Below are 26707 nucleotides of genomic sequence, written 5' to 3' on the forward strand. Positions count from 1 at the left end.
GGGTTCCAGTGCAATGGGACTCTGGGTCACTTTTCCTGCTGAGTCACTCAGAGAAGTTGGATCCTCATGGGGCAGGAGCTGGAGGGGACTCTTCACGGGAAGTGCACCAGGGTCAGTCAGGAGCAAGGGACAAATGACAGGCTAGAGGAGCCTCTGGGTTTCCCTCACATCCTCTCCTTGCCCTTCTGCCTCTTGTCCCCTTTTCTTCTCCCTCTCCCTCCACCCCTGCTGTCCCCCCCACCCCACCTCAGGGCCGTCTTCACTAGAATGCAGTGCAAAGCGGATGTGAGCACCTGGACTCCGCCCCTGAGAAGGCCCAGAGGGAGGAGCCACAGACCCCGAGAGAGATCCATGCGTTCCCCTCTGGACTCCCCTCTCCATCCTGGTGTCCTTCACGAGCTACCTTGGCTTCAGAGGAGCCACCTCAGTGCCAGTTCATGAGCAGGAACCAGCCAGAGAAGTAGAGCGGATACCTGTGAATGGCGCACAGGCCATGGTGATGGCGATGTTGTTTTTGAGAGGTTTTCCTTAGAGCTTGCCAGAGAGTCCAGGCTGAAGGAGAGAAGGAAAGAAATTATGGAGTGGGTCAGGGACAGCTGGGGCAACAGTGATCAGCAGCTAGGGGTCAGGCCTTCTATATATCTCTCTGGGACGCACACTGACCCAGTGGACTTCACTGAGCAAGTTCTGTGTCTACCAGCCTCTGTGGTTGTTATTCAGAAAAGGCCATCATCCAGCTGCCTCTTCCCTCACCTCCACCAAGGCAGAGTCCTTGTATCTGTGAGGGAACAGGGAGGAGATGTGGGGATGAAGACACCACCATAGAGAAACGATAGGATTCATACACAGAGGAGGAGAGGGGAAGGAATGTTCTGGAGAGTAACTGGGGCGGGGAACACTTGAGTTCACTAGTGAGAAAGGCTAGTGTTTCTTGAGGGTCTGTCCTGTGCACCCTCCTTACACAACTCATTCCACTATCACACTCATGGGGCCAGAATCTTTGTGGCTCCCATTTTAAAGCAGATGGAAGTGCCCTGCAGGTCAGGTAACACATCCTTTACAGGAGTTCTGGGGCCAGGATGTGACCCCAAATCTTTCTCATCCAAATCTCGTGTTTCTGAAGACTGTGCTCTCTACTCCTTTAAGTACATAAAAGTCCTTAATCGTGTATATGTTTTCTTGTCAGCAAAACTCTCCTTCTAGAACCATGCCTGTCCAAGCCCCTGTATTGGTAAATTTCCACATGTGCCCTCCTGTGATCACCAGAGCCTGCACCATTTTGTTTCTGCTGATCGTTCGTTCTGTTAGAGTCTGGAGTCTTGTCAGAACCTGCTCTCCTTTCTCCTCCTAACTGCTGTACCTAAGGTTGTTTCCACTCATCTATATAAACAATAATGCATGAACATTCTCCTTGGGTAAAACTCTGACTACATTTGAAATTATTTCCTTAAGATATTTGTAGAAATAGCGTGCCTAGGTCAGATGCTATTAAATTTAAACGTGGGCCTTATATGATACTTTCAGTCTTGTCAGCTACCAGGAGTCTTTTGTTTTAAAAACAAGTCTGTATTTAAATGGAATTTATTCAATTTCTTGTGATTTTCTTGCCTTTGGAGATGAGGTAGAAAAACTAATGTGGATTTTTGGGGGGTGTCATATTTTAGGAAGACATAAAGGCATTTATCAATTACTTTGGCTACTACTCAAAAATATTACTAAAGATCCTTCCACGTGTGATCATAGCTAATAATAATAGTGACTGAGGTGGTGGGTTTCATGCCACACCAGTAATTGCTCAGAGTCTTTATAAATTATAACACAGTAGTCTCCCAATAAACTTGCAAGTGTATATCCTTCATATCTTTGCTTACGGGTGAGTAAAATGAAAGACAGACATTAGGCAACTTGTTTCAGATTAGAAATCTAATAGTGATAAAGACTGGGTCGGTCCGCACAACGCTTCTCCTCACTCTACTATCTGTGAAACGTGGAAGGAGCTCAACAGGAGATCCAAGGCTTCAGTGAATGTTTGGGAGACAGAACTGGATGAAGAGGTGATAACTGAACAAAGCACAGTTCAGTGAGCTGCTGTGCAGAGAAACACAGAGCAGGCTCATGGCCAAGAAGAATGGTCTGGAAGGCAAATTCAGAGAGAGGAAGAGATGAAGAGGAAGCCAGTGGAAACCAACAGGCCCTTCCCTACGCCGTGTTCATGGCAGCATTCTACACCAGCGGGACAAAAAAGTCACGGAGTGCAGGGCTGAGCTGAAAGTCTCCAGGGAAACGCACGTTGGTGTGCAGACGTTTAGGGGGTCGCCATGCCATCCTCCTACAAGGAAGCCTCGTTCCCTCTTGAAAACGAATGGGCAGTCTGGGGTCAGACGAATGAGGAAGATGTTATTCTGGAGAAATGGCCAAAAGAAGCAAATAGAACACAATGCATTGGTGACTTTCCTCGTTGCTGAGACAAAATACCCAATGCCCAACTTTAAAAGAGGAAAGTTTATTTTAGTAGAGGTTTGTGGAGGTTGCAGCCCATAGTCTGCTGCCTGCAAAGCAGGGTGGCAAGGCAGAGGGGTATACGGAGGAGAAACAGTCCATAGTAAGCAGGCAAGAAACAGCAAAGCCACAAGCAGCACCAAGAGCAGCAGCCTGCCTCTCCCTTTTATCCCTTCCAGGCTGCCTGCCTTTGGGGTGGTGCTACCCTCACCCAGGATGAGACTTTCCACTGTCTTCATTTAGGTCAGTGCTAGACCAATCAGTGGACCAATTTAGTAATAACACACCCTTAATCTCAGCATCACACACACCAGATCCAGCCACCTCCAAAAGCACCCCCTATGACCACACGAGGCTTTGAGAGGACACCTAAGCACATGCCATACATAGCAACATGATTCCAAGAAGCAAATCACTTTGAATCCCAAAACTGATCTTTTTAAAACACTCAAACCCATGTCTTTAGAGGGTTTTAAAGATAAATTTATTCATAAAATGAGTACAAGATGCATTGACAATAGAAACATTACGGAATAAAAAGGTCTTCAGAATGAAAAAGCAACTGACAAAGTGAACAACTCTGGAAAGAGACAGGAAAAGAAAATCAAGGAAAATTTCTAGAAAAAAGTACAAAAATGAAAAATATGGAGCTGAATGAGGAGTCACGAATTTATCATACAAAAGAGTATCATAAAACATTATTGGAAAAAAAACTGCACAGAAAGAAAAGCGAGAAAGGGTGTGTGATATACACGTCTGTGCGTGTGTGTGTGCCCATGATTGTGTGCGTGTGTTGTGTGTCCATAGGGTGGGTAGATAACTGAGAGAGAAAGACTCTCCAGGAAAAAGGAAAATCAACCTAGAGTGAAGAGAATTTATGGATCACAGTGTGTTCGTGTCCAAGCCCAGAACTCGGCCACTCCAGAGCAGAACGAGGGAAAGTTTAGTCGGGAGAGGCTTAATATAGCACCTCATGTGATATTTCAAAAGAAGCAGAGCAAAGGATGAGAGAGACCAGTGCCTGAGGGAGCACAAGGGGAGTGGATGAGTGTGGGCGAGTCAAGGAAAACTAATGCTTTGCCACAAAGCATGTGACCTCACACCACACCAGGTAGCTTTCCAGTAGACCATACTTATATGATCATAAGAATGTAATACTCTTGTTTGATTTTTAACTTTATTTTTTTTCGTAATTTAAAAATTGTATTTTTACAAAACGAGCAACTTCAGGATATAATCAAAGTTACCCTTGGTTACATTGCGATTTTTTTTTTTTCTCCTTCCAGGAAACTTACTTCCAAAATTCCTGAGAATCTCAAAGATATAATAGTCTGTCAGCTGGTCCTGCTTTTCACTTGTAAACTGAGCCTGCTCTTTTCCTCCAGTACTACAGATTCACAAATCCCACAGACATCCATCCTCAAGGAAATAGCACTATTTAATTGGTAACATATATCTGAATTCAAACACATGGAAATCATTTGCACTCTAATTTAGCCCACTAAATGGGCAACCTGGCAGAAATTAGGTATGTATCTCCATCATCTCTCTTGATGACACCACTATCCTAACCACATTAAAAACTCTCAGCCCCAAACCCTCATGTGCCTCTTTCTTGAGGATCTGTACCCCTTTCTGAGTGTGTACGCCTTTCGGAACACATCTGTTATGCCTCTCACTGAGGCTCCCTGAAATTCTTCTGCGGTGACAAAGTCAATGAACCTAAGACCTGCCTTAGGGGTCGGGTAAACGGAGGCTCTATCTCTTCTCAGAAGGGAAGACCTTCTCAGATACCATCCAGTGACAAGCAGAATTACAGAGTTCATACTTGGCTTTATTCTGCCATTTTTCAAGTTGAGGTTTAACTTATTAAATCACAATTTTATATGAATATTTTAGTAAGAAACTATTTAAATCTACAGAAAAAAATCTGAAGAATTGATCAGAAACATCCATATACGTTATCTCTAAATTTGACAATTTATATTTGTCACCTTTTTTGTTTTGGTTCGGTTTTTGGTTTTTTGAGACAGGGTCTCACTGTGTAGCTGAGACTGACCTGGAACTCACTATGGAGCCCAGGCTGGTCTCGAACTCACAGCGATCCTCCTGCCTCAGCCTCCCGAGTGCTGGGATGACAGGCATGTGCCACCACGCCTGGCTGTCACATTTTATTTTCATAGACCTATTTGTCCCTCTACCTTCCTTCTCCACTCATCAATTGATTTTTAACTTTAGAACAAAACAGATCATTGAAATACTAGAAGTAAATATACCCCTTAAGGTCAGTGAAAAGTGAAAGATCAGTGGAGGAAGTCAGGAAGTGAAACATTGAAGCATGGAGAGGAGGGTTAAATCTTCATTTCACAGAGAGGAATCAAGGAACTCTGATAGTGTTGAGGAAAGCATAGGGAGTAAAGGTGTAACAAGTAAGTTACAACTACAAAGCCTCTATGAATGCGAAAGTCATGATTGAGGATCATTATTAGACACTGAGAAAGTGTAAAAAAGTCTTTATCCTACTACAGAGTAAATAAACAATATTTAAATTTCAAAATGAAGAAAAAGGACCGTGGAAGAGCTAATATTGATTCTCAATCTACATCTGCTAGGCACAGCCTAAGGGCTTTGGAGGCGCTCATTTTCAAGTTCTGTCACAATTCTATTAGAAAATTATGATTATCAGCTGTGTGTTTCAGATGGTACTCGGAGAAGTAAATTTACCCGAAGTTAAGAATTGAAATCATCTCCAGACATGCACACTTTCATGCTATTTCATCTCCTAGAACAAGAATACCATTCACAGATATTGTATCCTCCTTAGCAGCACACACGCGCACACGCGCACACACACACACACACACACACACACACACACACACACACTTACTTTCTGAAGAAAAGGATAAAAAATGAAAGTAACAGCTTTCCTTGGGTCAAGTGCAAAGCCCTTCATACTAACTGATTTTTCCCCAATTATATGCACTTGATACTTTGATTTTTTTTTAATTTTAAGAAGACAGGTGTCATTTTTTCGTAGTCAGTGCCTGGAATTACAGTAAAGCACTATTTTTTGGTGCCAACACTTCAAAGATGAGAGGAGTTTGAACAAGTGCTGGGAAAGAATTGGTGTGACAAATGTCAGTTTATGAGAAATCTTACTGGTTGATAGATCAAAACTCTCTAAGGATAAAGCAGGGATGGTCACTGTTATGTCATCTACCTATATGTCCCCCCATATGTCATCTGCTCATAAATAGGGCTTTTAAGAGGTGCTGGATCTGGGAGGTGTGTCAGTGGGAGTAACATTGAGTGGCACTGGATTAGTTCACTGATTGGTTCCAGGTGTGGATAATGACAAGGTCCACTCTGAGCGTTAGTGACACCAACCAAAGTGCTTGTAGCCCAGATGGGAAATAAGGGGAAGTGAGAGTCCATGCTTTGTTGCTTTCTGCCTACCCTTCCATGGACAGTTTCTCCTCTGTGATGCCCTCGGCTATTCTGCCCTGCCTTAGAGGCAGCTGACTACAGACTGAAACTCAAAGTGGGAGCTGAAATGTACCTTTCCTGCTAGTAAACTGGAAAAATCAGAGTGAGAGCTCACATTGAAAAGATCTATTTTCTGGAAGCTCTTTGTCCCTCATAGACAGACATAGGGATATATTCTCCACTCAGAGAAACCAGGACTTCTCAGCCCATGATATCTACTGCTCTGGGAACCAAGTCTGCTCTCTAAGATGTATGGAACAGTGCTCAGAAAGGCAGCTGTGCGTCCTAACAACTTCAGTAGTATGCACGAATTGAGAGGAGTCAGTGTGACTGACAGAGAAAACTTTTATAAATAGCAAAAATCCATAAAATGTCATAAGATAAAATAGCTTCTGCTGTCTCTAACAGCAGTTTGTCTTGTTTAGCTCAGAACTAACAAGACACAGGAGGCACTAACTGCTGCATTTGGTCTTACCCTGAGATAACAGGGCACATCAAGGTCTTGAGCTCCGAAGAGACAGGAGCTACAGTACCGTAAAAGTGTCAAGATGAAAGGGGCCATTCCTAACATTTGCTCCCCTGCCCCTGAACAACCCTTCCTATGGACTACAATAGGTAACTGGGCGAATCTCAAAGGTAAAGTCCCATAAGGGATTATATCTGGGCTGAAAAGTTAACTATCCTGTGACTGTGATTAGAACTATGAGAATGAAATGGAGCCACCCAAATGAAGTCAAGGCTGTAAAACCCTATAAAAGGAGGGCTGTAAGCCAGTGTGTGGTCGATCCAGGCACTGCTTATGTGCATTCAACCCTCACTGATGAGTAAACTTGTTATTTTACTTCCATTCTGCTGCCTCTCTGTGTGTCACTTGCAAATTCCTTCTGTAATATGATCATGTTTCATTGGGCCATGTGGAGTCTCCGAGCCATGAGTTCAGTATAATATTCAAGAGACTGATTGAACTAACATATATAAAAAGGCTATCTATAAAGGCTAAAAATAGTTATCGTTGTAATGTGGAGAGTTACTATAGTAACCAAGGTCAATTGGTACTCAGTTTTAATAAGAGGGCAAGTCTATGGGTGTTTCCTCTTCTAATTATTTATGTATCTGCCTGTAAGTGCTGGGAAAGAGTAAGGGCAGCTCTAGACATGTACAGGCTGTCCTAGACTCTCAGCCAGGCTGTGTTACTCTTACTGGACATTAATAATCTCAGAGAATATCAACTTCAGATGCCATTGCCCTGAGACCATGATAAAATGACAGAGCAAGAACACTTGGAAATTTTACTTAAGCACAGACAAACCCAGGTCTCTGGGCCACCCACAAAGTGCCAAGCACCCTCAGCCATGGTGTGAATATGCCTCTTAATGTGCATTGTGCTAGAATCTTAATTCCCAAATTCCCATGTTGCTAGGATATGGAGGGGGCCTTTGGGAGGTAATTAGGATTAGATGAGGCCATGAGGGTGGGGTCTCCGTGGTTGGACACACATGTTCATAATACAGAGATCTCAACTGAATCCTGCTTGCTCTGTCTCACCATGTGATAACACCCACACATTATGATAAAGCAAATATCTCTTCAGCAAATGCCGAAGTGACACTGACACCATGGCCGCAGACTTCTCAGTTTCCAAAACCATGAACTAAATAAACCTCTATTCTCTGTAAATGAACCTGTGTCAGGTAGTTTCTTACTGCCAAGGAAACAGAATGAGACACTGTCTTGGCTACACAGAAGGACTGTTGTTACCATTTACCCAGTATAGTTTTATCCACATTGTAGCCCTCAAGGTAGCAATGGTCTGTACAATGTCCCCTTCTGTTCCAGGCAACAGCAGCTCTGGCCATTCCTGGTAGATTCATCTCCAGGTGCTCATGTTCACTCTCTGTTCCTTCCTTTAGCAGTGGAGCAGCTCCCCTGGCTCCAGTGTCTGTCCATCCAGAGCAAAAGTCACTGGTGCCCTGCTTTTCTTGCACACTGCCTCTTGTAGTGGACACGAGACACATAGTTGTCTTGCTCTGAGGTATCTTGCAGCTAATAGTTGTGACAGAGGCTAAACCTAGGAAAGCCTCAAGCTTTACTTAGTCTTTGTTGACATAAAAACCACTGAATGGGGGAACCACAGAGTTGGGAAATATGTTGTCAACTTTCCACTTTTCTTACAGATAATGCCTGCGCTGTATGGGTTAAGATGAAAACGGTGACCCAGGTTACTTGTAAAGGATGTGAAGACCACTTCTGTTGGATACAGAGACTCTTCCTTTGGGTACACAGATACCCAGTGACTGACTGGACATGATGAAAACCCTTGATGTTTTTGCTTCCAAACTGTCTGTCTTCTTTGCTGCCTTCACCTCGGGGTCAGATTCAAATCAGCACCGCATATGGACATGCTGTTCACCTGGGAAACACTTTTTCCTGAACCACAATCCAGAGTGAATTCTGACTAGACTGGCTTGATCTGATGACTTCTCCTTTAAGGTTGAGGAGTCTTAGCAGCTGTTCCACCCAGAAACATCGGACCATGAAGTAAGAAAAAGGTGGCTGTACCTGAGATCTCTGTGTATTCCCAGAAAGAACAGGGAAGTTCATCTCCTTCATGAGCCTGTCTTTTCTCTCATTATTTTTGCTCTCTGTGGCTCTCTGCCCCTCATGTCATTCGGAAGTGGATTTGCAAGCAAAGCTCCCATTTACCCATTCATTTCTTGGCCCTGAATAAAACCTTTCCACCTCCCCAACATCCCTCTCTCAGGCCTTGGTTCTCCCGTGGGATGAGCTTCCAGATGAGGGTTCAGTAACAGTGGCTGTGTCACCCTGTTCTAACCCACAAGACTCAAGGGTGAGGATTGAAGCAGCTTCTGGGGAAACACAGAGTGAGACGGGACAGTTATGACAGGACAGCTGGCTGCCCTTTCCTTGCTTCAAATATGGCCTGACTTGGGGTTACACAGGGTTTTGAGATCATGAGCCATGGGATGCATGAGCCAAACCAGAGAACCAGAAAGGTGGGAAGGCAGAAAGAGCAGGACCTTGAGGGAATCCACATATTTGTAAATAGTCTGTATCCTGCTTCTCATCTTTCCTTGTCACTTTTGGCCTTTTTCTGATCCTCTTCTGAGGCTCAGTTATTTGCTTATGTAGGAAATGCTCGCTCCTGCCTGCCTGGTACACAGGGAGTCTTACTGGGATGAATTTGCCGGCAGCAAGGTGGTTGGTAGAGAGAGAAGGGAGACACTGGGAGGAAACCCAGGTGGCACCTGCCCAGCCCTTCCTCCGGACACCTGCACAGAACATATAAGGACTCCTCCTTTCCCTTTCACCTGTGGCCTGAGTTCTCCCCAGGAAGTTCAGAAAAGGTGCTGAGCACAGATTCTCCCTGTCAGTGGCTGCAGGGCAATCTCCTTGGCCGGGGACAGGAGGAGTTAAAACAGCAGGCTGCCCCTGAAGAACCTTTACAGGCCTGCCAGGATCAGGTTCAGGTTGCTGAATCTGGAACCCAAACCCTCCTGCCTGCTGCAGCTCCGCCTGACTCACCTCTTCTTTTGCCCGATGCACCTTGATTCCAGGCATCTCCCATGACCATGATCTCCAGGGCTTTGCTGGGGCTGTGCCTTCACCTGGAATGTCTTCCTCACTTCCCCCTCCATGTTAAGTCTCACAGGCCACCTTCTCTCTGCTGGCTGCCCTAAGTCCTCCCTGGCTTCCTTGGAAGGTGGAGAACTCCTCAGTACTTGTATCTGTGTCATCTTCTGTGACAGCTGTCTCCCCGTGACACTACACGGGGCTCTCTCTGTCGTCTTCTCTGCAGCAGCCCCTGTAGGTCTAGTAGAAACAATGTGCGCAGCCTCTGTTCTACTGCCCCTGGCTGGCCCAAATATGGGGTGTGAGAGGCATTCCCTTGACACAGGATCCTCCAGCCACCGAGAACGTCGCTCAGGTTCACCTTCCCTAGCAGCTGAGGAAGTCTCTCAGTTTTTCTTCTCAGCCTCCATGGTCAATTCCTTCTGGCAGAGAACTGATAAGACTACGGCTCAGATGACATATAAATTACCTGGCTATTTTCAAGTAATTCTGACTGTTGTACAAGATTTCTGAGAGTTTCCATTTATTTACCTACAACTCTTTCCTGGATTTTTGATACATTTATATGAGGACAAAGAAAAAGTGAAAAGCATGGGACCCAGCTCCAGGCTGAAGAGTGGCGTGAACTTCTAAAGCCCCTTTCCCAGGTGACACCCAGGTCCAGATGTCAGGCTCAGACCCCCACCTTGCTCTCCTCCTGCTTCCTAATGCTGCCAGCGACTCTTGGGTCGGGGTCCTTTCCTTAATGCCCTGGCTGCTCCTCTGCTGGCACTTAATCAGGGAAAGCGAGTTAATAGAAACAGATTCAGTTTAAAACTAGCAGTTTGCATAATCACAAAACGGGCAGCAGCGTCCTTTGCCAGCCAGCTGTAGGCCCACAGTCCCTTTGTGGTTGATGGGTTATTGAAGATTCTGGAGTTTCTGAAGATGATCATCATTTTCCACCTAACTATGAAATGTGTCCTAGGTGCGGCCCAGCAATGCAGCCCAGGTCTTACCCCAGCAGTGGTGCAAAAGTGTGCAGTGGTGTGAGGATTGTGTACAGAATGGCTTTACTTTTAACATCTAAAAGGAGGGAAATAACTAACTCTCTAAACATAGAGGGTAGATAGCTGAATTCATTAATAGAAGGGAATCAGATATAATCCTTAAGCAGATGGGAGAGAGAAGCACCTCATAAGAAAAGACTTTTGAGTCCTAAAGATAGAGGCTGAAGCAAAAGAGAAATGGGAAGTCCCCGACTTACCAAGGATTCTTCCCCTGGCTGCATCTGAACACAATCCAGCTCTCCTGAGCTGTGTGGATCCACTCACCAGCTGCGGACTAAACAGTGTGCAAAGGCATTCTCTGGGCAGATAGAGTCCGGCACCTGACAAGAAACTGAAATTCACAACTTCTGAGCAGCTCATCCTCACCCACCCCAAGCTCACTGCCTGCTGGGCACCACCCTCACCCCACCCTGCTTGTTTACTTAGTGAAACGATCCTGCTCAGCCCCAGGTCCTTCTAGGCCCAGTCCACCTCAGCTGGGGCACTATTTGTGGTCTTCAAAGACAAAGACCTGTCACAGATAAGTGTGGCACCCTCTACAGGCTACTCCATGCCTCGCTAGGCATGGAGCTGAGCACCCTCCCGCCATGAGCCCCCTTGCCCAGAACACCTGCCTCATCCACATCCGCCAGCAGCACCAGCACAGGCTTCATTTTTGTTGTACTGCTGTCGGGGGACGTCGTGCGCACCCCACTTCTAGATACGAGCTTCCACGGGTTTTTCTGCCAGAAGCACCTGCCTCGCCACTTGGAGCTGTCACGCATGGCTTTCCCTGAGGCCACCTGACATGCCCCCCCCCCAGCAAAGTCCACTGTCCTCTGGTCCCCTCCCGTGGTACCTTGAAACAAGGCTTAATGCTCTGGCTCTGCCATGGCTCCACAGCAAAAGCTATTCAGCTGGAATGTTGTGGGACTTCTGTATTCCTTTAGGCTTTGTTTCATCCTGGGCCAATGCCCATGGAGCCTTGCAGACCGACACCTGTCATCCTAGCATTTGAGGAAGGGACAGCAGGTGAGTCCACAGGAACCACGCACCACACTTTAGAAAAGCAACCACTTGTTCTTACCCTGGTCCAGTCATTTATGGGACAGTCAGTGTTTTCAGCAGAAACAGTCCTGAAGTCCCTGAAATGTAACTTAGGAAGTTCTTATCATCGTAGTCCACACGGCAGAGGTGTTATCTGTAGCAAAACTGTAGAGACTAATGCTGTATACCACCCAGCTGCACAACTTTCAGGATTAGTGATTTTTAAGTCAAGTAAGGCAACTTGAAGCTACATTTATATAGCTATTTCATCAGTAACAACTTGACACTTTGGGCCACTCTTCCTTGCTTAAAGCTTACATTTTGGGGTTGTTTTTTTTTTGTAACCTCTTCTCCCCCTAACCCATCCATGTTCTACCAGTATGACTTTAGCTTGAAAGCCTCACAAAACCAAGGTAAAATGGAGAACATGTTACATATCCTTAGGAGGTTCAATTCTGTTATCATGTGGAGCCCCAGGATCTTGAACCCAGTTCTATAATGTTTGAACCCAGGCCGATAATGGAGCATCCAGATTCAACATGAGAAGGAATTAGGGGTCTCTCACCTCTAGGGCCGGGAACAGAGAGCATCCCATGAAGAGTTCTTAAAGACTTGGCATTTAAGAAATGAGCTCAGCAGGTAATGTCATCAGAAGTGTTTTCCAGGATGTCTGTAGCTTTAGAGTTGGGAACTTTCCAAAAATTTTTGATCCATAGGCAATTGTCACACACAGGGAAGGCCATTATAATACAATGGGAAAACAGCCCTGACACTGTCTCAGAATAGGTCTCGGAAACAACACCACCGGTTATGGAAGGCCAAGGGTTAGCAGTACAGCGAGACAGACTCTGCATTTCCTCCACCGGGCCCTGCTCCAGCCAGGCTTGGCTCAGACACACTGCACACTCTGACCTTGGTGCTTTGGAACAGGAACCCCAGTTGTTGTTTCCTGTTTTTCTGGGGCATGTGGGAAAGGAGAAGTGTCTTTAAACTGAGAATGTGACATGGGGCCTTCTGAACTCATTCGAATGCCCAGCAAAACAAATCTCATAGGGTTGTGAAGCTCAGGGGAGGTCGGAGGGAATTTTATTCCATGCCAATGGACCCTGGTAATCTCATAGGAAGGGGAAGAGACAATCACAGGTCATAGCCACTGGTAGCCATGCCACTTGCCTTATCCTGAGAACAACGATATTTGTCTTTCCACAGTTGGACCTGAGTAACAAGTAGAAACTTCAGACAGATTTATTTTGAGACTCTGAGACATGAGAGCATGAACCAAGTCAGAGAGCTGTAAGGGAAGGCGGGCAGAAAGAGCAGGGACTTTTGTCAGTGTGCACATTTGTGAATAGTCTTCTCCCTGGGTCTCTTCCTTGGTCTTCACCTTGACCTTGGTCCCACTCTTGTCTCAGACTTAGATGCAACACCGTGTACTTGTCATCCAGGTGCTGACACCGGGTAGTGCTGCCTGCAGTCTGACTGGTCACTGTGGCTGAGCCTTAGGCTGCTCAACTCCTAGAACGGCTGCTGGTGAGAGGAAAACAGAGGTGTTTGGAGGAAGCCTAGATGGCATCTTGGAAGCCCTGCTCCTGGCCCCTGCATGGCCCAGATAGGGAGTCTTCCTTTCCCTATCAGCTGTGGGCTGAGCCATCTCCCAGCAGCAGAGCTGATGTCATGAGCACAGCCTGTCCTGTCTGCAGGGTACCCACCTTGGGCAGGAATGTAAGGTGTTAAGACATCACCCTCTTGGGGCTTCAGGGGAAAAGGAACACTTTTGTGTATCTGGTAGAGAGGTAAACTGGTGTGACCACAATGGAAATCAATATGAAGATCTCTCAGACATGTAAAACTAGGAATTCCATTTGACCAAGCTATTGACTTTCTAGTTAACCTCCTGAGAGAGTTAAAATCACCACCTTGCAGTGATGCATGCTTAATCATACTTAAAGGAACACAATCCCTACTAGTTAAACTGTGGGAGAAATTCAAGCCTGGCTAGGCCAGTTGCGCCGCACTCCTGTCTCCTCGGAGACTTTGCTAAAGCTGACCTAACTCGCTTAAGTGCGTAGATACTGGGACCAACGGACTACACTTCCACCCCAGTCCATGACTCCTTTGCCTCACCCAAGAAAAATCACTCCGCCATGTCTGGCCAATAAGATCTCGCCAAATGTTAAATGCTCCTCCGATACTCCGTCCCCACGGTTCCCTACATAAGCCTGTGTATTTCCTAAATAAAGCGGAAGCGTTCCAGAAACCTCCTCCGAGCCTTCCTGGTGTTTCCGCACCTTTCCCTCCCAGTCTGAGCTCCCGAACCTTGTCCCCTGAGCGGTCTCGTGGACGACAACACTAAACCTTGGAAGCAGACTGTATATCCATGAACCTTTGGATAAAGAAAATGTGGTATTTCCACAAGATAGAGTACACGCTGTCGTAATGAAGGATGAATTTGAGTCCTCTGTAGGAAATTGGCTGCATCTTGAGACCACAATGTTAAGTGAAATAAATAAGACGCACACACTTATGGATCACATGGTTTCTTTTTGAAAAATCACCAGTTATAAATAAAGAGCAAAATAAAAGCTAGATAACAGGAAGTAGGGCGATAGCACTTTCTCAAAGGGAAGAGAATCAAGAAATGGGAGTAGGGAGAGAAGGGAGGGATAGGGAATGAAGAAGGGAAATAAGTGTTATGTACACGCACCACCTCCACACATAGAATGTAAAAATGTCCTGCAAACATATACTGATAAAAACAAAGTAAAACACCATTTTTGATTGCCTTGATTAAAGGGAAGAGCTTTCGGTCATCGTGTCTCAGCTCCTTAGTAGGAGTTCATTGAAAGCCCCCAGCACCCACACGGATCTAGGAGTGATTGCACCCCTGCTCCTTCTGAAGTCCGCTGTAGAAGGTGGGTGTTTGCTGTTGTATCTGCTCCTTCTGGCTTAAAAGTATCCACTTTCCCCCTCACGGAATTACTCTGCTTCTCCAACTCAATCCATGTGATTTCCCCTCAATAGCTCAGTACTAAACTCAGTTTTTCAGGGATAGCAACTCCAAAACCTGTTTTATCAACTCTCACTCTTCCCGGGTCCTCTGAGAAACAGTTTCCTAGGTATAGTGCATTAGAATTCTTCTTAACTGCTAGGTTTGTAATATTCCAACTGAGACTCTTTCCCCCCCCCCCTCAAGGATGACAGGGATGGCACAGTTGCTGGGATAGGACATCCTCCCCCTGGCTGTTCAATGAAGTAGCAAAATGTTCCCGAGGGCCACAGTCCAGTGGATGAAGCCGGCACAATGAACTGACCAGATCCCTGTTGCCACTGTGTGCTAGAGCGGGTCACCCTCAGTGTCCCAGGGACGGATTTCTGAGAAGTCACCCTCATCATGTTTCGTTTTTGGAAGGAAGATGACATCCAAAGAAGACAGAGGTGAACTGGGCCGAATGATGGATCTCTGAGGCCCTATATCGCTTGCTCTCCTTGACACCTCTGATCTTCTGCAGCACACAGTTTGGGTTTATGATGTAGTGGAGAACGGGTGGTGAAGAGAAAACAAGAGTCCAGGCTGTGCGTGTGAACAGTGTCCCAGTAACCTCAATTAAGAAGCCCAGATATCAATAGAACCTGTTTGGAGTGGAGGTCCCATGGCAGTGTACAGAATAGAAGTCTCTTTTGCCCTGCATTCGACTCTGCCTGGCTCCATTCACACTACTGCAGCCACACTGTGAGCCCCGGTGTCCCCACGTGGTCACTGGGACCCAGCTCCTGGCCTGGGGCTGAGCAGCCCCTCAGCCAAGATTTTCTCTAGTGGGTGGAAGTGGGTACAGATTTGAAGGAAGACCATTTATTGTGAAAGCTGTGATTGAAAGATATGTACTAAGTCTTGTCATTTTCTTGTTTTTTTGAATGTTGCTTTTCTTCTTGCCTGTTTCTTTTCTTGTCCGTAGCTTATCAAATTCTTCCTCTTCTGTTAGTAGGATTCCTTTAAGTATTTTCTGCAGTGCTGGCTTATGTCCCAGAAATTTTTTAAATTTCTGCCTGCTTAGAGTCTTTCCACCTTCGGTTTCGAAGGGCAATGTTATTGGCTTTAGTAATCTAGGTTGGCAGGTTTCACAGATTACTTGGGGCTGGGAACATTTGTGTTCATTAATGCTAGTGTTTATTCAGGGTCTCTGATGATGGGACGCTTACGCAGACCTCATGAGGCGATCCTGTACATTCCACTGGTTACCTCTGTGGCTCCCATTTTAAAGCACAAGAAACCATCAGAAACATCAGGTAGCATGGTCAAGTGTGCAGAGAGGTGTTGGGGACAGAAATTGAACCGAAAACTTTGTGATCTGAATTCATTTTTCTGATGACTGTATTTTAGTCCTTTACTATACAAAATATTTGCTAATGTATATATGATCATGGTAAATGACTCTTCTCATTGAAAATCAGTCTTTTACCCGGTACCCAAGTTCCTATCTTGGTAAATTTCCTGCTCCCCCTGTCATGATTTCCAAAGCTCCCACATTCTTGTTTCCACAAGATCCTGCATCTCATGAGGGCTTGGAGGCCTTGTACTTGAATCAGGTCTTGTACTTGAATCAGCTCTGGGCTCTCCCGGCCCCTTGCTGTCCTCCCCTATCTAGTGGAATTTCTTCACGGTATTTCCTGCAGATGGGAGAAAGTACCTCATTAACTCCGTCTTTCTGATGGTGACTCTGGCCCAGTGTTGATGAAGGCGAGGACAGGGCCATGTGAAACACACGGTGTATGCTACAAGCCCTCGCGTGGATCTTGAGGGAATTTACAGTCATCCGAATGAAGATGCTTGGTGTCTAAGTGTCTCTCTGTCCTCGTCACGCTCAGTCTCCTTCGCACTGCGTGCAGGCCCGTTTGATCTTAACCCAGTTCAGGTGCTGCCTCTCAGTCCTGGATCTCAGCTGCTGGTTGGGGAACGCACCTGTGCTCAGCCAGAGTCGGGCACCGTGTGCTTCACCCTTGCGTTCCACGTGGCTGCAGTCACCACATTCTGAAGGAAATGACTGGCTGGAGGGGAGGGAGCCCAGTGAGTAGGAAGGAAGGCAGAGGGTGAAAGTCCATGAGGAAGGAAAGTCAGGCATCGGTGCCAGATAAACAGTCAATCAGCACAACAAAGGCTCAGGGTGTCAGTGTCAGGATCCAGCTTGACCTAACCACAGCCATCTTGAGAAGTTACTGATATGATTTTTCCTCAGTGACCATGGCCTCCTTTTATCTCCACAGCTTCCCACCATACTGTAGAGAATCATAGCCACAGGACTGGCATGAGAGTCCAACTTTACCTGCCATATCAGTCCCAGGAATGTGCCTGACCTGTTAAATGTCATCTTGAGATAAACCAGGTACATCCCAGTGTTTTTCCTGACCTCAGAGCCCCTTCCTTGACCCAAGTTGCAGGGCTAATTAGTCTTCTGGCTGCCCTTTACCAGACTTGGATCCATAGTTCCCCAGCAAAAATTACTCTCTGTGTAATCCCGGATATTTTGGCCTGGTGTGTGTGTGGGGGGGTGTTCTGACACCTTCAGGCTGTGGTAGTTGGCATTTTTACACCCAAATTTTTTTTTTTTTTTTTGCACCAGGGATTGAACTCAGGTCCTTGTTCTTGCAAGGCAGGCGCCAGAACCACTGAGCTAAATCCCCACCCCACACCCAAATTTCTTACAACAGTCAGCTAATATTTGTTGAACTGTATTTTGTAGAACAAAAGACAGGAAGAGCCGGGTGAATCTGAGATATCAGCATGAATGGACAAACAGCCTGAGAGAAGCTGAGACTCTTGACCACGAGCTGGTTGATCTTTACCATCACCAGGTCCCTGCACCTGTTCCTTGGATCTGGTTTCAACCCACACACACACACACATCAACTGTCTTCTTCCAACACAACATTTGGAGTTTCATTGGAATTTCATTGATCCCTCAATGAATCCTGGCCCCGTGGAGGCAGGATGACTTGCCAAGGGCTTCCCCCTTCTCTGATGTCATCACCGCCATTACCGCTGTACCGCCAGCAGCACCCCAACCCCTGCCCCCACCGCCACCACCATCGCTGTCATCATCACCCTGGAGTCAGACAATGAAAGACAGGGCTGGAGAACAGCAGGGATGGGCTTTATTGTTGCTGGAACCCCACGGTTCGGGCAGTGTCGCTCTCTAGGGTAGCCTCCCTTTCATTTGTTGTTTGAATCCTGCTGTGATGATGTGTTGCTGTGTTCTACGGCAGCAGAGGCAAGAGCAATCACACTGCTTGCTGCTCCAAGTGCGGCCCCAGCTCCAGTGAGCACCAGACTGGCCCCTCCTGAGAAGGGTGCCAGAGCTATGCCGAGGACGGACATGACACCAGCGGCAGTGTCAGTGGAGCTGGACACCACGTGGTCTACAAGGTCACTGAGCTGGGCTTCTTGTTTCCTCTCTCTGTTCGCGTCGGCCATGTCAGTGAGAAGCCCTTCCGGAGCCTCACGTAATGCGTAGGTCTCACCCCTGTAACAGTAAAGTTCAATGGATTAAGAGAGATATTTCATTTATCTGGAAAATGATTTCTAACGCTCGATCCAGTGTCGGCAACAGGTCCTTTAATCATAAATGCAAAGGTAAAGAATCGTACAGGTATAAGGAATTTTTCTTTCAATGGTGACCATATTTTGGGCCTTTTAAACGCTCTGTGGTCCATAAGGGGGTAATGAGTAAAAGTCACCTCTAGATGATCTTTCCTGGAAGTCATTTCATAAAGACCCTTGCTCACTCAGGTCCATGCTGTGAGTGCCTAGTATTTGCGGGGTGGGAATTCTTCAGGGGAAAAGAGAAGTAGTCCTGGACAGGACCTTAGTTCAGAGCTTATCAGTATAGCAAAGAATGAATTCTACCCAAAAAGAAGCTTTCTCTCTCCCCCAGCTGCTGGGAGGTGATCTGCTACCGGGATGTGATCTGTAAACCCCTGAACAGTCCTCAATTCCGGGAATATCTTGGTTTTCCTGCGGACTTTGGACACAATGTCACACAAATTCAGCATCCCTAATCTAAAGATCCTAAATTTGAACTGTAGCCAAAAGACATCCTTTTGATACAATGTCACAAGTAGAAGTTGCAACATGTCCTTAGGGAATAGGTCACAGTGAAAACACAGGCAGTTTTTAAAATACTGAAAAATATCTTTTTCTCTATGTGTGCAAAATGTAAAGAAACACTCATGGATTTATTGTTCAGACCTGGATCTCGACTCTGTGCGGTGACATTATTAAACTACAAATACTTAAAGATGAGGAAAAAATCCAGAACTTAAAACATCTGCAGTCCCTAGTGTTTCCCACGAAGGATGCTCACTATCAGCAATGGGATGAACTATAGCGCCTTGCGATGGTTTCTCAAACACACAGGAATTGGACGCTACAGTCACTGGGCTGTGGTGTGCGAGGGAGAACCCAGTTCAGCCATGAGGGCAGACTGTGAATCAGCCTCCAAAGAACCCCAGACACTGGGGTTAGAGTTGAAAAGGACTCTTCCCTTGTCCACAGTGTACTTAAGCTTTTCTGAACATCTTCTCACTGGGGCATTGACTTTGGCTTTCGAGGTCCACCTTGTGTCACATGACTCTGCATTACTCTTTCTTAAACCCTTCTAAGTCAGGACAGGGAGAACCCACCACCCCTATACCTGACCAGGTGCGTGTCGCCAACCTCTGAGGTACTTGTCCCTGACCTGCTTCAGGAAGAGTCCCGTGAAGTCATTGTCACAGAATCACTTAGTATTTATAGTCCTGTTAATAATGAGCCTCCTCGTTGGCTGTTAATTCCCAGCTGTCCCTACTGTGTCCAGAGGTGATCCCCGTCCCTCTCTCCAGAGCAACTGTGCTGAATGATGAATTCCTCACTGCTTTGACTTGTGTCAGAATAAGGAACCTTTCCCAAGTTGAGACCCTGTTTGGCAACTCCCGATGCGAACTGTGCCATGTAACTAATAGAGTGCACTGTGTCCTGAGAGAATTGAATGCTCCATTTGCCAACCCCTGGAAACTCAGGCCTATGCAGCTCTTCCTTTGACTGACTTGAAGCTGTGTCCTTTCCCTATAATAAACTGCAGTGGTGTAATGAGCTCTGTGAGTTCTCCTGGTAAATTAGAAAACCTGAATGTGGTTTCAGAAATTCCAGGACTTTGAAGAGCTTGTCAAAAATGAAGTTAGATGTGCTGGGGATTTAGAACAGTGGTTCTGGTGACTGCCTCACCAGTACCAAAATAAAATAAAAAAATGGAGCTAGAATCTGGGTGTTGGGGTGCATCCCTATAATCGCATACCCTGTGACTCCGAGGCAGGAAATTCAGAAGTTCAAGCCCCAGCCTGGACAACTTATCTGCGCTACAAGACTTTCTATTCAAAAAATAAAAATAAAGGGTAGAAATAATAAAGAGTTGAAAGTCTTTTCAGAGTGCAGGCCATGGGTTCAATCACCAGGAATGCCAGGTTTAAAAAAAAAAAGGATGGTCTTTGTTCTGTGCCTGAGACATTGGAGTGTGGCTAGTGCTGGGCACTTAGAATGTACATAATAAATCCTCCACGTCAGAGGGATCTCAAAGGCCTCTTTGCCTGTGGTATCCTTTCTTCCAACGCCTGGTGCTCTTTGCCCTTCCAAGTTGAAGGTCAGTGTGTCTGGCTGCTGCCTCAGTTGATGGAGAGCAGGAGACCTGGCTGGCAGACCTGCTGCACCCTGACGCCCCATAGCCTGTCACCTCCTGCCCCACACTTGTCACCAAAACTTTCAGGCCTCATTGGATGTCAGCCCTCTAAAGATGCCCCAGTTGGAGACAGCTTCACCTGTGTGTAGCCATGGCCATGTGCAAAGAGTCATGAGACACTGAGACCCAGCTGTAATAAAACCCCAAGCCTGTCAAGTCCTGAACTGACGAGTTAGCATGGGACATGTTTTCCTCTGTGGTAGACACTTTCAAGTGTCCTCAGACTTTCTCAAATTATACGAAACTGGCAGCCAGCTGTCCTCACTTCAGAGGTCATCACTAAGGCCTCCCGCCCACCTAATGGTCAGGGCTCCTCTATAGAGAAGGGTCCCCAGTGGCAGCTGAAAACTGTGACAGCCATCTGTGCATCTCGGGGATGGATCACAGCGGAAAGGGAGGAAGGCTCCCTCCACACTCTGGTGTCCTCGGCTGGGCCTGCAGCCTCACTGTGCTGGGCTCTAGTCCCTCTTTACCTTGCTCTGCCTGGCTTGTGACCCCAGCCGTGCTGTTCCCATTGAACACAGGACTGTCTGAGTGTGCTTCTGCTTGGCTATCGGTGCATGTAACAGACTCCGGAGTTCAGGAAGATGACCAGCAAGTCCCCCGCAACACTAGGAGGTGCCTGCACTGTAGCCGGTCCACACTGCCAGGTGTCCACACCACCGACCCAGAAGTAACAGTGTGCAGGAGGAAAGTGGGCAAGGGTGTGAAGGTGGTGTTCAGGCGGGTTTTAAGAAAAAAGCAAGAAATAACTAATCTTCAAACTCCACTGGGACAGAGAGTAGAGTCCATTGATACTGGGGAATTCCGTGCCATCCTTAAACAGAGTGGGAAGGAGGGAGAAGTGGCATGTAATAAAACAGCCTCAGAGCGGTGTGTGTCAGACTGAAAACACCAGGCTTCACGTAGCAGCCAGAGAGAGAAAGTTGTGTGTGTGTGTGTGTGTGTATGTGTGTGTGTGTGTGTGTGTGTGTGTGTGTGTGCTTGCTGGCTTGCGTGAGGTTTAAATTTCACCTCATTGTCAATATATGAAGTGTACCGGAATGTGGCAGCTGGGCCAGAACTCTCCTCCCTGAGCATCGCCTGCTCTGAGAACCCAGCACGAGTCTCTCTTTGCCCCACTTTCTTGCAGCCCCAGTGGCCTCTGGGGTCACAATCCCTGCTGCCCCCTCTTCCACTGCCTGTGGAAGCCCCACCCAACTGGTAGAAAGCAGCTGGCTGAGGGCTCAGCAAGGCAGAGAGCTCTAACTCTATCTCCAGGGAGGAAAGGCAGAAGCTCAGGAGCGGCAGTGACTTCCCAGCGGCACATGGCTCTTGGTGGGCAGAGTGGAGGCCAGCACTGGCCTCTGCCTCCAGGATTGAAGCATAGATTTTTCCTCATCCAAATTTTCTTCTTTTTGCCTGCTTGCACAGGCACAAAAGTCTACCCTGACAGTATGGCCTTGCTTTTGTGGATTACAAAGGCTGGGTCATACTGGGGACCCCATTCAACAACCTTCCCCACTGGGCCCAATGTGTCTGCACATTGCTCCTCCCTACACAAAGCAAAGCCTCCACCTTTTCCTTCTCCCCCTTATGTTTACAGAGCACTAGGTGCTGGCCAGTGGGCACAAGCTGGCCATCTACATGCTCAGCCTCCTCCCCAGGACCCTGGGAAGCAAGTCCGTCTGCTCCCAAGGCTCAGCTTCCCCACAGGGCCCAGAGCCGAGTAGGCGCTCGGACACAGGGCGCGCAAGACAACCCTGGGCTCCGTGTATCTCCGGAGAATCGCTTTGCCCCTTCAGGCCTCAGGAGCAGCCCCCTGGGGCATCCTCAGGTCCTCTGCTCTCCTCCACCGCCGTTAGTTCCTTAAAATTTCTCAGAGAGGTATCCACTCCCATCCACCCTCTCTCTGCGTCACAAGCCCTTGTCTCAGCACCCTGTCACCTAAGCTGAGCCTCAGGGAGCTTTGTGACTCATCTGAGCAGTCCCCATACTCTCCTCTGTTGAGGGCACACTGAGGGGGATTCAGTCAGACACAAACCTGGGTGCAGATCCAGGCTCTGCTTTGCTGTGTGCCCCGGGGTCTATTTATTAAGGTCTCTGAGCTCATCTGCAAAATGGGGATCAAAAAACCCTTCTCTGACACAGTGGTTGCCAGGCTGAGAATATGGGGGAGCCTCCAACTTACCAAGGAATTCTCCTGTGGCTCAGTCCTCCCGCTGAGACCCAGACAACCCAATCCAGCTGCTCTTTGCTGTGTGGATCCAGTCGCTGCAAGGAGTAATGAGCAGAGGCTTTCTTCAGGTAAATACTCCCCTGCACTTAAGAGTGAAACTGAAAGGCAACATCTTTTTAATCATTAATTCAGTTTATTGGTACAAGAGATATAGTGGTCACATTCATCATATGGAATTTGAACCTGTGCATAATATAATCTTGATTCATATTTTTTCCGTTCAGCTCTCACTCTTTTAGTCCTCTTCCCCTTCTTATATACAAGAGCTTTGTTTCCACTTTATGTTTCTTTTCTCACTTTAAAATTAATTTTGCCGGGCATGGTGGCTCACGTCTATAATACCAGCACTCAGGAGGCTGAGTCAGGAGGATCTCTGTGAGTTCGAGACCAGCCTGGGCTACATAATGACTTTCAGATCAGTCTCAACTACATAGTGAGACCCTGTCTCAAAAAACACACAGACAAATAAAATTAATTTTATTGGTACATTTAAGGTATACGATATAATGACTTTCATCGCTGGAAATTTGCACCTTCACATAATCCATCTTGGTTCTTATTTTTTCCCCATTCCCCTGTTCTTCCTTCAACCCCTCCACCCCTCCCTATCTACAAAGACTTTGTTTCCACTTTGTCTTTTTCTCATATGAATTCTATACCCCCTTTCCTTTCCCCTCCCCCTCCCACTTCCCCTTCCCCTTTGCCCCTTTTCTTCCTATTTCACATTCTCTATTTTACCTTTTAGTCCTTATCTACACTTTTAGTTTCTCACACTAGAGAAACTATTTGGTATTTACACATACATGTCCTATGTATTTCACTTAAGAGCATCACCTCAAGGTGCATCCATTTAGCTATAAATGTCTCTGATTTCTCATTCTTTATGGCTGAGTAGTGTTCTAGTTTTTTTTTTTTTTTTAAACCCACATTTTCCTTATCCAGTCTCCAGTTGATGGGCAATTTGGTTGTTTCCAAGTTTTAGCTATTACAGACTGTGCTGCTATGGGTGCACGTATGTCTCTGTGGTGTGATTCTTTTAATTCTTTTTGGAGGATACCTAGCAGAAGAACAGCTGGGTCAAATGGGACTTCTAATCCTAGTTCTCTGAGGCATCTCCATACCGATTTCCATCATGGTTGCAGCAGTCTGCACTCCCACCAGCAGTGGAGCAGGGTTCCTCTTTCCCCACAATCCTGCCATCATTTGTCATTGGTTGATTTTATGAGAGCTGCCATTCTTTCTGGGTGAGATGGAATCTCAGCATTGTTTTCATTTGCATCTCTTGAATGATTGGTGATGTTGAACATTTTTTCCTATGTTTCTTTGCTATTTCTACTTCTTTGTCTGAGAAATGTCTGTTCATTTCAGATGGCCATTTTTGGATTGGCTCTTTAAATTTGGGAGGTCTGTTTTTTTTAAGTTCTTTATATATTCTAGATAGTAGATCTCTGTCTGAGGAAGAGATGGTGAAAAGTTTTTCTAACATTATTGGTTGTCTCTTCACACTGTCAGTGGTTTCTCTTTCCGTGCAGAAGCTTTTTAATAAGAGATCCCACTTGTTGATTCTTTGTGCTTATTCATGGGCAACTGAGGTTTTGTTCATAAAATATTTTCCTACATCAATGTCTTCAAGAGTTCTACCTAACCTCTCTTCCAGCTGATTTAGTGTTTCTGTTTTAATATTTAGATCTTTAATCCATTTCAATTTTAGTTTAGTGCATGGTGAGAGATATAGGTCTAGTTTTAATGTTTGGCAAGTTGAAACCTAATTTTTCCAGCACCATTTATGAAAGAGGCTTTCTATCCTGCAGTGAGGGTGGTTGGCTCCTTTGTTGAAGATGAGATGGCTGAGTGTGTCTGGAGATGTTTCTTCATCATCTAATCTGTTCCACTGGTCCTCAGGTCTGTTTCTTTGCCAGTACCATGCTGTTTTTATCACAGTAGCTTTGTAGTGTAGTTTCATGTTGGGGACTGTGGTAACCCCCACCTTGTCTTTATTAAGTAGAATTACTATTGCTAGTCTCGGTCTCTTGTTCCAAGTGAGTTTTTGGATTGTGTTCTCAAGGTCTGTGAAGTATGCTTCTGGAATTTCAGTTGTGATTGCATTGGAGCTACATAGTAGTTTCGGCAGTATGACCATTTTCACTGTGTTGGTTCTTACTACCCAAAAGAGAAAGATGTCTTTCCATTTTCTGATATCAACTAGCTCTCTTTTTTCAGATCGCTATAGTTTTCAGAGTAGAGGTTGATTCCTAGGTATTTCAATTTTTTGGATGCTATTGTGAAAGGAATTATTGGTCCCATTTTTTTCTCTCAGCAAGTCTGTTGTTCATGTATAGGAAAGCTATTGATCTTTGTGTGTTGATCTTGTATCTGGATACTCTACTGAATTTGATTATTAAGTCTAGAAGACTTTTGGTGGAGTTCTTGGGGTCTTCTATATAGAGCATCATGTCATCTGCAAATAATGACAATTTGACTTCTTCATTTCCTATCTTTATTCCTTTTATTTCTTTCTCTTGTCTAAATGCTGTGACTAATGTTTCCAAAACTATATTGAACAGGAGTGGAGATAGTGGACATCATTGTCTTGTTCCTGATTTTATTGTGAAGGATTTCAGTTTTTCACCATTTACTATGATATTGGCTGTTGGTTGTACACAGATGGCCTTTATCAGATTGAGGTAGAGACTGTCTATTCCAATTTTTTGTAGGGTTTTATCATAAATGTGTGTTGGATTTTACTGAATGCTTTTCGTGCATCTATTGAGATGATCATATGGTTTTTGTTCTTGGCTCTGTTAATATAGTGTATTACATTTATTGATTTGTGTATGTTGAACTACCCTCGCATCCCTGGGATGAATCCCAGTTGGTCAGGACATATGATCTTCTTGATGATCTTCTGAATTCTATTTGCAAGTATCTTATTAAGGATTTTTGCTGGTATGTTCATTAGTGAGATTGGCCTACAGTTCTCTTTTTCAGTTGGGTCTTTCTTTGCTTCAGGGATCAAGGTGATGCTTGCTTCCAGGAATGAATTTGAGAGTATTACTTCCCTTTCAATTTCACTGAAGAGTATAAACAGTAGTTGCAGTGGTTCCTCTCTAAATGTCTTGTAGAATTCAAAAGCAAAGCCATACAGGCCCAGGCTTTTCATAGTTGCTTTTTTGGTGGGGGAGGGTTTGAGTCAGGGTCTCACTATGTAGTTGAGACTGACCTGGAACTCACCCCAACTCCCCAGAAGTAAGTTTTTAATTACATTTCAATTTCATTGATTGATATTGGTTGATATTTGGTTGTTTAGAATTTTAGGTCATCTTTGTTCAACTTTAGGAATCTGTCCATTTCTTCTATAATTTCCATATTATTGGCATATAGGTTCCATAATGAATGAAATCATTGTGTACTGTAAATATATAACAAAAATGTATGGTTTGCCAGGTGTGGTGGTGCACACCTGTAATCCCAGCACTCGGGAGGCTGAGGCAGGAGGATCGCTGTGAGTTTGAGACCAGCTTGGGCTACATAGTGAGTTCCAGGTCAGTCTCACTACATAGTGAGACCCTGTCTCAAAAAAAACAAACAAACAAACAAAAAAGGATGTATGGCTATACCCAAAGTTCCAATTGTTCAAACAAATGTAGCCCTCTTTTTTCCTAGGGCAAGTTCATCCCATATGGGAGGTCTTCTCCCACCATCCAGCATCCTTCTTTGACCTCAACTCCATCCATGGTTCCTTGCCTGGGTCTCTGAAGCATTTCCCATTTTCCCTGGACTCCTGTTGTGACCCCGTTTCTTTGTCTTTTGCATATGCTTCTTTGCACTTCATGAAAGCAGTTAATTCCAACTTTCCCATCCCCCTCTGGCTCTCCATAATTTGGAGAATATTTTTGAGATATCCTCTAGTCTGATCTCCCGATTCAGACCTCAGAATCTAGGGGTCTTTCTGTGGTTCTTATTAAATTCTTCTCATTGCTTCTACAACATGCTTTTCTTCCTGATCACAGCTTCCACTGTTGAACCCATTCATCCCCACCTTGGATTCTGCCCCCTGCTGCATCTAGCAGCCA

General features: G+C 45.8%; 1 long non-coding RNA gene and 1 other non-coding gene across 4 annotated transcripts; one reads left to right on the plus strand and one right to left on the minus strand.

Annotated features, from left to right (window-relative positions):
• Window positions 1-257: 257 nt before the first annotated feature.
• Window positions 258-12286, minus strand: LOC104855778. Its single transcript, XR_004518137.1, has 5 exons — window positions 12220-12286; window positions 11695-11752; window positions 11467-11614; window positions 10826-10959; window positions 258-552 (listed from the first exon to the last, which is right to left on the minus strand). It is a non-coding gene; the product is annotated as an uncharacterized LOC104855778 (transcript).
• LOC104855777 lies at window positions 3791-20578 on the plus strand. Of its 3 annotated transcripts, none has more exons than XR_004518136.1 (5): window positions 3791-4027; window positions 8163-11639; window positions 14448-14566; window positions 14848-17032; window positions 17390-20578. It is a non-coding gene; the product is annotated as an uncharacterized LOC104855777 (long non-coding RNA). The 3 variants fall into 3 exon arrangements; XR_778478.2 differs by lacking the exon at window positions 14448-14566 and having other exon boundaries at window positions 14848-15089; window positions 16914-17032; window positions 17390-20575; XR_004518135.1 differs by lacking the exon at window positions 14448-14566.
• The last annotated feature ends 6129 nt before the right edge of the window (window positions 20579-26707 follow it).

This window comes from Fukomys damarensis, unplaced genomic scaffold, assembly GCF_012274545.1.
Source record: "Fukomys damarensis isolate Sample0158 unplaced genomic scaffold, DMR_v1.0_HiC HiC_scaffold_19, whole genome shotgun sequence".
NCBI classification, from domain to species: domain Eukaryota; kingdom Metazoa; phylum Chordata; class Mammalia; order Rodentia; family Bathyergidae; genus Fukomys; species Fukomys damarensis.